This window comes from Arvicola amphibius, chromosome 8 (genome assembly GCF_903992535.2).
Source record: "Arvicola amphibius chromosome 8, mArvAmp1.2, whole genome shotgun sequence".
Classification (NCBI taxonomy): Eukaryota; Metazoa; Chordata; class Mammalia; order Rodentia; family Cricetidae; genus Arvicola; species Arvicola amphibius.
Window position 1 is genome coordinate 12,097,232 of NC_052054.1, and position 13,784 is coordinate 12,111,015.

The following is a 13,784-nucleotide window of genomic DNA, read 5'->3' on the forward strand; positions in this document are numbered from 1 at the left end:
TGTAAAATACCAAGTATAAAAAAATTTCAAAAAATGGTTTTTATTCAATGTTTTACCATTTACAAAACATACCTATGATATATATCATACACATATATGTGTATTTTATTCCCAGTACTTAAAAAGCATATTCTCTTTTATAGAGTACTTAAGTAGAGCAAGGGCTCCCTTGTACGGAGGAGTGAGTTAAGACGCACAAAGCCTAATTGCTTTCCCAAGGTCGTCACTTTGCTTTGGTTAGTGTTGGAATCTGCTTGCTTGTACAGCACTAAATTGTCCTCATGCCTCACCATTTTCCAAACTGAACATTCCACACAAATTATTGCCTCTTCTCTCAAAGCATGCTTCTTTTTTTAATTGAAAATAGATTCTTCTCTCATACGATACATGCCACTCGCAGTTTCTCCTCCTTCCACCCCTCCCAGCTCCCCCTGACCTCTCCTCCAGCTCCGATCCACTCCTCCTCTGTCTCCCATCAGAAAAGAACTGGTCTCTAAGAGACAATAGCAAACATGACAGGGCAACCCAACAAGAGACAGAGTCCCAAGAGCAGGCAAAAGAGTCAGAGAGACACCCTCTCCCACAGCCAGGAATCCCACAAAAACACCAAGCTCAAAGCTGTAACTTACACATGACCTGGTGCAGACTCATGCAGGCCCCACGCTTGTCACTTCAGCCTCTGTGAGCCCATACACACGCTACTTAATCGATTCAGTGTGTGTGTCCTCCTGGTGTCCCCCATCCCCTATGACTCTTACAATCTTTCTGCCTCCTAATTCCTGGACCGCCAAGGGGAGGGACCCATGAAGAACTCCAATTTATACTCTTTCTCTGTATACATAGTGTCTGTGGGTCTCTGCACCTGCTCTCGTCTGCTGCCAGAGGAAGACTCTCTGCTGATAACTGGACAAGACACTGATCTATGAGTATAGCAGAGTATCTTTTCATTAATTTCTTTTTTTTAGACCAGTTCTGTTGGGTTCTCACCTTAGGTCTCTGGGGTCTTCAGTCTTTGTTTCCTGGCCATCCAAGCAGTGTTGGGCAAGGGCCTGTAGAGCATTTTCTTAATTAGTGATTTATGGGGGAGGACACAGCCCCTTGTGGTTGGGGCCATCCCTGGACTGGTGGTCATGGGTTCTACAAGAAAGCAGGTTGAGCAAACCATGGAGAGGAAGCCAGTTAGCAGCTCTTGTTCACGGTCTCTGCATCAGCTCCTGTCTCCAGGTTCCTGCCATGCTTGAGTTCCTGTCCTGATTCCTTCCATGATAAACAGTGTTTGGAAAGTATAAGCTGAATAAACCCTTTCCTTTGCAGGTTGCTTTGTTCATGGAGTTTCATCAAAGTAATAGTTTCATCATCAAAACCTAGGACACTCTTTGAGGTTGAGCTGGGTCTTTATCTTTTGACATTTTTGAAACAGATGACCTAGGTTGTTACCAAGACTACAGGTTCTCCAGCCTTGACTCAGAAAGGCATGACTATTTATTTTATCTTCTGTCTCTTCTTTCCAACACGGACTGAAGCCTGGATGTGCTTTCTCTGGTGTCTCAGGCATCCTTACTCTTTCCACGGAGCTTCCTCATGTGCCTGTGACTGCCTCTCTGCTGCATGGCTTACCTCTATGCAAGCTTCACTTAAATTCCAGAGTGTTCTCTCTCTCTCTCCCTCTTCCCCCCTCTCTCTTCCTCCCTCCCTCTCTCTCTCTTTCTCTCTCTTCCTCCCTCCCTTTCTCCATCCTTCCCTCTTTCCTTCTCTCTCTTTCTCCTTCCTTCCCTCCCTCCCTCCTTCTCTCTCTCTTTCTCTCTCTCTCTTCCTTTCCCCCCTCTCTCTCTCCCTTTCTCTCCCTGCCTTTCTCATTTCCTCCCTCCTTCTCTTCCTCACCCTTTCCCTTTTCTCCTCCATTCTCCTTTACTGGGCAGCTGCTGAGAGCTACAGCTTGCCTGCCTTGGGATTTTTCTTTTAAACTCTAATAAAACTGTCTTCTTTGACTAAAAGCACAAAACAAAACAAACCACTAAAATCTCAACAATTGTACTGATGACAAATTGACTCTATAGAACTGAAAAAGTCAGACTACTCAAATGTATCTTTAGAAAGTACTAGAAACTAACAAAGAAGTCACTAATTAATTTTAGGACAGAGACGTAGCCCCGCAGCAGACTGCACATATGCCTGGATGACATTGGGCCCTCAGTTCAGTCTCTAGCACTGAGAAAGGGAAAACAAACAACAACAGCAAAACAACCTCATCACTTTTAAAACTTTGTAGAAAATTATAGTAATCATTAAATGAGTCCTGAATGTCAGACATGCATAACCAGGGAAAGAATTAAGTCCAAAAATATAGCCCATGTATAATTGACTAACTTTCTGCATTAACACCAAGATAATTCAACAGGAAAATGATTTGCCCCTCAAAAAACAGTGTTAGAATAGCCAGAGATCCGTATGCAAGTGTAAAAAGCTTTTAATAAACCCTCTGACTTTACTCAAAATCAAAAATAAAAGATATACTTACACATTATTTTTGGAAGAACTCACAAGAGAAACTTTTGTGGTCTCAGGTTAGGCAGAAATTTTCTAGAAAACAAAAATCACAATTTAAAAAAGAAAAGAGCCCAGCCCCAGTTTGGGCCAAGCCCCTCTGCTGCCTGGCTGCTAACATTAGGTCCCTAGCCTCCCAGTGCTTACAGGGCCCCAGACGCCATATGCTCCTTTGGCCTTGCCTTTCTCAGCATGGTCAGCTGCCCTATTGAAATCACAAGCTCAGACAAATCTTTCCTCCTTGTTTCCTCACTTGTTTCCTCAGAACTTTCTCAACAATGAGAATGCCAAGAATATGTGTCCTGATTGCAAGGGATGTGACTCAGACACACGAGGAAATACGCCCAATAACAGACCCAAGAGTGTAAGTGAATTCAAGTGAATATCACACAGGAAAAGAAGCAGACACATGGCGCTACATATGAAGAGGTAATAAAGACAAAATACAACAAATATATCGGTAGCTACAAGAATCTAGGAGAGCCCTTCTCACGCAAAGGACTATGGGTTGATAATAAAACATTTTGTGTTTTGTTTGTGATGGTGCTTGCATAACTTTAAGATTTAAGATTTTGTCAAAAGCAACCAAATAAAAATTCAAATGAATTCATTTTATTGTATTTAGAGAAATCATCATCCATCCATTACATGGACAACAGACCCCCCCCCCCCGAAAGGTTCTAGTCCCAGTGACTTTAAATGCCCTCTCTATGCATAATAAACCTCAGTGAAGTTTATTACTTATTTATTTAAAGATAACATTTTTTAAAAGTCTGTGTATGTGGTGTATATCTGCAGGGGATGAGGGGATAGGAGGTACCCACAGAGACCAGAAGAGGGCATTGGAGTCCCCGGGAGCTGGAGTTATAGGCAGTTGTGAATCACTCGAAGTGTCAAGCTGGGAACCAACTTAACTCCTCTGCAGGAACAGAATGTGCTCCTAACTGCTAAGCTATCTCTCAAGTCCCCTGAAATATATTTCTTAAAACAGAAAGCCAAATAAATACAATTAAATGAAATTATCATTATTTATTAAAACATGAGCATTAAAAGGAAATGTCTCTCGCTTCCTATCACAATGCCTCATGTCATAATTTTTGCAATGTTGCCAGTGTAGCTGAGGATGACCTCGAACCCCAGATCATCCAGTATCTGCTCCCCTGGTGCTGGGATTGCAAGTATGCACATGCCCTCATGCATGGCTATGAAGTAACTGGTAAGTTTTTAACCAATGGTTATAATTTAGAATGCAAAGAATACACGTAACTGTAGCTCCATTGTGGAATTAGTAGTTTGGTATGCACACAGAAATGGCAGGGTTTATTACTTTAGTACCTCATCTGAATTATAATTTTGTCCATAGTGTTCTAATTTTTTTTAATCAGTGACATTCATTTTCTACAAATTATAATGAAAGCAACATTGGGATAATATGATGTTGACCCTTTTGAAGTTTCATTTCTAAACTGTTGTGTCAAAATTTGAAAAACAGATTTATTGATTGAAAAAGATTTTCCCAGCTTTGCTTCCAAACGTGTTGTGATCTACCTTGTAACACCGAGCACATTTCCTCATCAATATGAAAATTAAACTTCAGGGAATGACCTTATAAATAGACCAGAGGAGCAGAAGGATGCTGAGAACACATTAATGACACTTTCAAGTAATCAAGCCCAGTAAAAATGTACTATTTAAATGTGTGATGTTCAGAATGAATCAACGTGAAAGGTCCATTCAGAGGCTGTAAAGAAGCTATGCTGAATAAGAATGGTACCCTGGCAAGTCCAGATCTCAAGCACCTTGAAGTGGCCTCTGTGTGTGCGTGCTTGTGAGCGTATGTGTGTTTGTATGTGTGTGTGTTCTGCAGGTTTAAATACTGGACATAAAGACACACGAAGACACATGCACTTGTGCGTGTGCGTGCGCACACACACACATAATTTCATTATCAACTCAATTAGGACAGTATTGAATTAAACAAAATAAAGTTGTTTTCCCCTTCCAAGACTTCTCAGAATCTTTCATAAGCAGATCTACATTGTGATTCTCATTAGAGAGAGGTACATGGTAAATACAGTGTCCCTAAATTATTAGACAATGAGACATTTTATCACAGACCAGCAACCAGCAGCTGTATTTGTAAAACAAGCCCTGGATTATATTGCTTGAAGCCTAATTTTTTGTCCCTTGGAATCCTTTCCTTAAGTATGTGAGCTCAACTCTCCAAGCCATGTCTCGGTCTTCGAATGGGTACCTCCTCTCGATTGTTTTGCTTAGTAAATGTTAAAAGAAATTATTTTCTTGTTTGTTTTCTAATAGTTTTTTGGAAAATGCTGGTGCACAGAATGGGATAGGAAGTGGGCATGGAAAACAGACCCTTCCGAAAGGACCTGCTCCAGTGACCTTACGTTGCTCCAGTTGCATATATATGTGATGTATTTTCTGTTAGTAATCACAAAGTGTGCACATGTAATTCACCTTCTCTTAAATGATTAAAATTTACTCTTTAAAGCTAGGAAAGCTGGTCCAGTTTATATCAGATAGGCATCCCCATTTATTTGGTAAATCTTCTAAAATACCTTTTATCTACTATTTAACATGGCACACATATAAACAATATATCCTAGAGGCTGGAGGAGATGGCCCAGTGGTTAAGAGCACTAGCTGCTCTTGTAGAGGACCTGGGTTCAATTCCTGGCACCTATACAATGGTTCATAGCCACCTATTATAACTCCTGCCCCAGGGGACTGATAACCTCTTCTAACCTCCACAAGGACCATGCACATTGCGAACAAATATACATCCAAGGCAAATCGTATGTAAAATCAAAGTGAATATCTTATCACGCACATCCCCAGATGCCCAGACATCCGCCTAGCACAGCCCTCTCTTCATTGTCTGTCTTGCCACATGCTCCCTCCTTAGCTAGAATGCAGACTCGCCTCATGATTGCTCTTGTGCAGGCAGCCACGGCTACAACGAGTTCATGAGGGCAATGGCCATGTTTAGCAGACTGCGCTTCAGGGCTCTCCTCCCCATGCTCTGGCTCTTACATGCTTTCCATTCCCTACTCCACAATGTTAGCTAAGCCACCATGGAGGACAGGAGAATGGGAAGACAGGAAGATGGAAGAATGGGAGAATGGGAGGGAGGATACGAGATCAGAGGGAAGATGGGAGATCGGAGGGAGCATGAGAGGTTGAGAGGACTGGAGGGAGGATGGGAGTACAGGAGGATGGAGAGATGATGGAAGATGGGAGGCAGGATGGGAAGATGGGAGGGATAATGGGAAGATGGGAGGGATAATGGGAAGATGGGAAGGATGATGGGAATACAGGAGGATGAGAGAGTGGGAGGATGGGAAGGATGATGGGAAGATGGGAGGGAAGGTGGAAGAATGGAAGGGAGGACAGGAGGATGGGAGGATGGGACAATGAGAGGGTTGGAGAGAGGATGGGAAGATGGAAGGGAAGATGGGAGGACGGGAGGGAGGACAGGAGGATGTGAGGATTGGAGGGAAGATAAGAAGATGGGCAAGAAGATGGGAGGATGGGAAGATGGTAGTTAATATGGAAAAGATCTATTTTTTTAAATCAAAACATGGAAGAGGATTGTTCATGGCTCTCTGACATTTCTATATGTCTTAGAATAAAAAGTAAGAGCAACTTCATTTGGTACACATTTTGAAGGAGGTTTGTACAGTAACAGTCTTAGAAAACACAACATTTTTCTTCTCTGGAACAGGGCTTATTTTCTTGTAGTCCAAAATACAAGGGTACTGCCTTTTTAAAGGGGAAGGTAGGGCTGTTTTGTTAGCAGCCCGCTTAAAAGAATGGTTCCTGGACACTTTAAAACATCAAGGTTGAACTGAAGAGATGCAAAGGTTAAGAGAACACACTGCTCATGAGAGGACCTGCTTTCAGTTTCCAGGGCCCACATCAGGCAACTCACAACCACCCATAACTCAGCTCCAAGGAGAACTGATATCTCTGGCCTCTGCGAGCACCTACACACATGCACATACCCACACACATGCAGACATAATTATCATAGAGTAATCTTAAAATGCCAAGGCTACTTCACCTTGAGCTAAACCCACTTGTATTAATTAATTTGGTATTGCTGTGACCGCTATTATTTAACAAGAAAAAAATTAAAGTAAGAAACATTTATTTGGCTCCTGGTTTCTGTCCACCACACTGGGGAAGGTCTGGTGGAGTAGATCATGTCATAGCATATGGAGGAGTTTGTTCACATCGTGGAAGACAACAGGTGTCAGAGAGTCAAGTAAAACCAAAGGCCAGATATCGCCTTCCAAGGCCCACCGTCAGTGACCTTGCTGGACCACTATATTTCACCTCTTAAAGGATCCACAGTATCCCAGAGCAATGTCACTAGCTTGGGAACACACACAAAGCATGAGCTAGTATAGATCATTTCCAATTCTAATCTTAACCTCACTGCATTCAGCATGTGATACTGGTGACGCAGGAACTCCTGGTTCTCAGGGTGATGAAGGAACATTGCATACATGGAGTTTATGCTTCCTACTGGACTGTGGGGAATTATGTCCTTTGTCTATGACCCAGGAGTCTCGTATCTTCCTGAAGGCATTGATGAAACTCCAACCCACATTCTTATTAGCTTGCGAACAGGATAAAATCTCAGGCCCCTCATATTTCCTTGACAGCTGTAACATTTACACTGAGATGACATTTTCAGGTAAATATCTTCCCATGTAGCAAGAAAGGCTTGAAGATGTCAGCGGAGGATTGAATGACACAAAATGGAGATTGTAAGTAGACTTGGCCCTTGCCCACAAAACCAAACACTTAGTATGGGTTCCCAGGGGCTGCCCATGTAAGGTATGAGAGAAATGTCAAAAGAATACAAGAAAGGTAGAATTTCAGAAGATAGTATTTTGACTTCATGGTCATGCTGTACCCTCTTACACTAATGACTCCAGGTCTTACAAGAAGTTGGCAGGAAGTAACTGGCAGAATAAGTATGAGTATATTCTCCAGAACTGGGCAAAGAAAGAAGAAAAAAGTAAAAAGAAGAGGAGAGAAGGAGTGAGGGGAGGAGGGATAGAAGGGATGGGAAGGAGAAAGGGAGGGAGGGAAGGGATGGAAAGAAGGGAGAGAAGAAAAGAGGTAAGAAGGGAGGGGAAAGGGAAGAAGGAAAGAACAGTGCTCAGAAGTTAAGTAGCTCTATGTGTAAATTGTACTGTATCTTTATTTTGGATGCCCCGAAATAATCAAAGTGTTTGTAACATACCTGCGGTTCTAGAATTGAAGGGAGGGTTAGAAAGGTACTTTACAGGAACAAATTGCAAAGCACAAATTCATGAAAAAAAATAAATCCTAGTGAAATTAGACAAATACACAATGTCATTTATTCTTTAAAAGATAAACAAACAAAACAACCAAACAAGCTCTGCCTTGTTATTTCATATTGTCATAGGCAGAATAATAGTCCCATAAAATGGCCATGTTTTAATTTTCAGTAACTGAAATATGATGAAAACACTCTAACAAAATACAAATGAGACCTTGTAGATTTAACCAAGGTTACAGTCCTTAAAATAGGCATGATTACCGTGGATTATCTGGGTGAAACACATCTAAATATGGGAACTCTTAAAACAAGAAGGAGATGCATCAGCAGGGAAGGATGGAAAGATTTGTAGCAGGAGAGGGAGCCTCCCACCAACTGGCAGCAAGAGGACATAATCCATCCTTACTGAGGGCTCTCGTGCATTCTATGACACACACCCTATAAGAGAAAAGACTGGATCCCAGAAGACAGTCAGCAGGGAAAGGGAAAACCCAGTCTGACAACTACATGGAAAAGTACGTGTGAGAAATCAACACAGATTCCGTATTCCTTCTATAAGTGCAGAGAGGTAATTTGTATGACGCTTTTTCTATTTGAGGGTGTCCGCACAGACAACCCAATAATCAAACTACGGGGTTGTTGCCAGTTCTTAATTCAGGTGTCAGTTGTTTGCCTACAGACATTAGTCAAGTAAACAAAATAACTTGATGAATAATTGAAACTTTGCTATCGGATACCTTTTCAATTATTCAACGACAAAAGATAATAGGAGCCTCATTGCCACAGAGTTTAAATAAATATTCTCTTATGAATGTACTTAACCCTTATACCATGACCACGATGTCAAGGCTGTGACAACTGGCAAGGATGAGAAGACTTCTTCCGGATTAATCTTCAGTCGCTGAAGAGGAGGCCACTGTGGGTTAGTGGAGTGGATAGGTTAATATTTGCATCCTGCCCAGCAAATGACCTAATCCCTCTGAAAGGCTCTTTCTTCTTACTTAGAGTGATTAAAGTTAGCTTCTCTTCAAGAATAATACCCCTTGACCAGTCTAAACTTCAGATCTAAGTATTGTAATTCATGCTTTGGAGAAGTGGTAAAAATGACCATTTGATAACTCACAGTATGAATTTACAGTAGAGTTTGAACAAACTCTAAGAACGTTAATAAAGAAATAGGAACAGAGGGGAAGGGATCCTGTGGGCACAGGGCGTGATGTAGAATGACCGTATCTACATGACAGCTCCGAGTCAACACTCTAATAATGCCAAGGTCATTATCGGAGAACAGCTCCTCATACAGCTTCTTATGACCTTTCCCTCTAAATGTAACTGTACAGTGGCTGGCTATAAATTACAAATCACACTATCCCAAATGTCTCTATCTCAGGCGCCGAAGATTCTCTAGATTCAACATTTTTACAGCCTGGTCATCATCAGCAACAACAGCAAAACCAGGATAGCAAAATGTGCTGGGAATTCTCTGAAAATTTGTCTGGGGCTGGCAAGATGACTCGATGAAAAAAAAAAAAATGCTTGCCTGTCAAACTGACGAATTGGATCCTGGGAACCCATGTGAAGGTGAAGCAGAGGACAAATACTATGCTATTCCCCTCTGGCCCTGCATGCACACCATGGTACACACAATCATAATGAATAAAAAACAAGGCCTAAAAATAAATAATGTTGTACCTGGCGTACAACCAATGGACACCAATGAAGGGACACCAAGGAAATACCAGGGAAGAAAAAAAAGATTTTTCTTACTGAGAATAGTGTTTATTTTTTTTTTTAAATTGCACCCAGCGATCAGTAAAGGGCAAACTCAGAGTGGAGCTTTGAGGCTAAATGTCATGTAGTCTTTCTTCCTATTTGCAAGAAGGACAACAGCAAATGCCCCTCAAACAGATAGAAAAAAATTCTTGCTTGAAAAAGACCCAGAAAATGGGAATTGCACATGTCCTACACAACTCAGAGCAATGCCTGTTTTCAGAATATTTCTTTTTATACATAATTTCTCTTCTGAAAACAACTCTTTGAAAACTCAATAGATATTCATTTGGTACCTACTATGGGCTCTCTTTTTTGAGACAGGGTTTCTCTACGTATCCCTGGTTGTCCTGGAACTCATTCTGTAAATCAGGCTGGCCTCAAACTCAAAGGTCCACCTGCCTCTGCCCCCCCCCCCCAGGTGCTGGGATTAAAGGTGTGTGTCACCTCTGCCTGCTTCTTTTTTAATAGCTTGATTCTGATATGACTCTATTTTCTAGTAGAATCCTTAAGATGAGGAACATCCCTTTAATAATTAGGAGAAACACAAGATAAAAACAATGATTTGATTACTCACAGGTTCTGGGGTACACAGCATGCTTGGGAGTCAAACACAGCAGTCAGGGACAAATGGGTAGAGAGGAAGAGGGCCCTTTAGACCAATGGTGTCATTGCATCTAGCAGGTTTGAGAAAGTTTTAATTAGTGACTCAGACTTAGCAGTCACAGGTTCTAGGAGGTCACTGAATGACTACAAAGTGATTACTGTAACATGTGTGCACAAACAGTTCTGTGGTCTGTAAAGGCCAGTGAGTCTAATCATGCAGGGTGTATCTAGCTTCCCTTGAAGGAAGTGGCACCAGGGAGCAGGTAAATAAGCAGCTATCCACATGGAGCACATGGAGGATGAGCGAGGGAGGAGTATGGACCAGGATCTGTGTCAAGTGTGACACTGAGCCCAGCTTCCAGATGAAAGACGCATAGAATCACAAACATCTGCTACAGAATCACACATCAAAACCGCACATGTGGGCCTCACAGTTCTCTAGGCTCTATCATAGCTGCTCCCTGGGAGCTAAGAATCCTCACTGCGTATGCCCAGTTCCAACCTACCCATGCCTTTTCCCTCCAGGTGGAGCCTGTTGTGAGCAATACCAAGCTCCATGCTCTCCTCCTCCATCTTGAAGTCATCTGTGGGCAAGGTTGTAGTTGTGCAATTCTGGAAGGACCCGGTCATCTACAGAGCCTCCCATCTGGTAGACTAACAGCTCAGTGTCAAAGTCTCTGATGACACCAGTATCACAGACCCTGAGAACCACATTCATGTGTTGTCAGTGCAGAACTGCCAAACTTGGAGCTCAGGGGTTGCTATGTGTAACTGTCCATAGTTAAGGTGGACACAGTTGCCACAGGAAGGAGACCATGCGGCAGTCATATGTACGAACCCTGTACCCTTTTCTCTCTCTATTGACAGGTTTCTGTCCCACCCAGCCAAGCAGCTATTCAGTCCCAAAGAAACACACAGAGGCCTGCATTAATTATAAACTGTTTTATGATTATGCGTGGCCTGTTAGCTCAGGCTTCTTATTAACTAACTCTTACATCTTAAATTAACCTATAATTCTTGTCTGTGTTAACCACATGGCTTGGTACCTTTTATCAGTGAGACATTCTCATCTTGTTTCCTCTGCATCTGGGTGACGACTGCAGACTGAGCCTTTCCTCTTCCCAGAATTCTTCTAGTCTGGTCACCCTGCCTAAACTTCCTGATTAAACCAATAGAAGTGACAAATCTTTACAGGGTACAAGACCATTGTCCCACAGTACCTCCCTTTTCCATTGATGACCCATAGCTGTACATCCATTCTGCCCCACACTCAAGTAAGTTGTTTTGTTTGTTTGCTGTATTATTAATAATAGTTTTTTAAAATAGGGGTTAAGTGAATGAGAAGAATAGTTGGGGAAGCAACCATCTGTGAAGAATAGGAGATAAGAAAGCCAAGAAGTACCAAGCCTTCTCATCCACTCCACCTGATGTTCCTCTCCATTGGAAATTGTGTGCATGTTCTAGGTTGCTCCAGAACAGCTTATGACACTCTAAAAGAATGGGAGGAATAATTTAATCCTCACATAAGGATTAAAACATATTGTACAACTATCAAGAAAGTCAAAACAGGCTTGTTTATAATACATAATTAAATGACTTTGATCTACTCATGAGTTGTGCAGCAATGGTCCCCAATCTGGTTGGTATGATCATCATCACACAGTCAGTTGGTCAATTATCAGTCGCTGCTCCATCCTCCCCAGCTTCAGATCCTGGGGACCCGTAATTCTCTGTCTCTATCAGTTAATTCTTAGTTATGTGTGAATGTATATATGTATACCATCTTTTGTTATCAAATTATTTTCTCAGTGACATGTTCTTGAGACCCACTCATGCTGCAGTATGCACCAGAATTTCATTCTTTTCACAGTCTATGGGCACACCACATTTTATTTGTCTGTTCATCAACTTATAGGCATTTGGGTTGTTTACACTTTCTGTTTTTTACTAATAATACTTTTGTAATCATTTATGTATAGATGCAGGATTTCATTTCTCTTGAATATATATCATACGTGTCAGTGTAATGATAAACTGTACAGTCTTTTAATATTTTGAGGGGCTTGCATATATGTTCTAAAGTAGCTGCACAAGTATGCACTCCCACTAGCAGTATCATAGAATACATATTTGCATCATGCATAAATATTATTTTTCTTTCTTTATTTCTTTTGGGGTTCCATGCTGGAGATGGACCCTAAGGCCTTTTGAATGCTTGGCAGCATTCTGCCACTGAACTACACTCCCAGGTCTTCATTCATTTTATTTTGAGAAGGTGTCTTACTAAATTTCCCTGGATGGCCTTGAACTCACTCTGTAGCTCAGGTAAGCCTTGAACTGGATTTGTAATCCCCCTGCCTCAGCTTCCCAAGTATCTTGGGATTATAGGAGGCCTATCCACCAGGTTTGTATTGTCTTCCCTTTCTGACTCTTCTCCTGCCCCTTTCTCTCCATAGCCATCCTAGTTGGGTCAATATCTCACTGGATTATAAATTCAGTTTTCTCAGTGACCAGTCATGTTTATCACTGAATGTGTGCTTTGTAGCCATCTATTTATTTTTGTTAGAGAAGTTTCAGTTTACATTTGAATGTTTTGTCCATTTTTAATTAGTTTATTTTTTAAGTTGCCACAGTTCTAGGTGCTAGATACTAATAACATATCATATACATAATTATAAAATATTTTCCTCATTCCATGTATTATAGTTTTATTTCCTTGATATTATTTATAGTAATATAACTTTCCAGTTTTGGTGAAGTGTAATTTATCTTTTATTTCTATTTAAGTTTTTGATGTATAAACTAAGAAAGAGCCTAACTCAGGTCATACATATTCAATCCTAAGTCTTTTCTAAGAGCTTTGCTATTTATATTTAAATCCCAAATGCATTTTGAGTGTATATTTATGTATAAGAAATAATCTTGCTTACTTCATTTCAATATGGATTTCTACTTTTCTCAGCACAGTTTATTGAAGACTATTCTTTTCACATTGAATGATATTGGCAACTTTCTACAAAATCAGTTAAATGCATAAGCTGACATCTGAGATTCTGTTGCTGTGACCATACATTCACCTTTCTGCCAGTGCCACGCTGTCATGACTATTTCAACCTTGCAGCACATTTTGAAATTATGACCACAAACACTTTAAAAGTGTGTGTCCTCAAACACTGCTTTTTGTTTTCAAGATAGTTTTGACACTTTCTAATTCATGCTCTTTACCATTCATCTGGCTTCTGTTACATCTACTCAACTCTGCCACTGTAGCATGGAAGCAACCATTGCCGAGCATCAACCTATAATGACTGTGTTCAAGTCTTTAAGGTCTCTAAAGACATAACCTCTTGGGTTTCTTCTGTCTCTTAAACCTGTAATTCCATGCTCTCTGGGATAGAGGTCAATAGGAAAAGACAAGATGTTTATGTCTTTGAAGACTTTGCTTATGAATCAGGTGAGCATATAAATTTGACCACTACACAATAGTTAATAACTTCTGTTCTTCTATACTGTATCTAGAGCACAG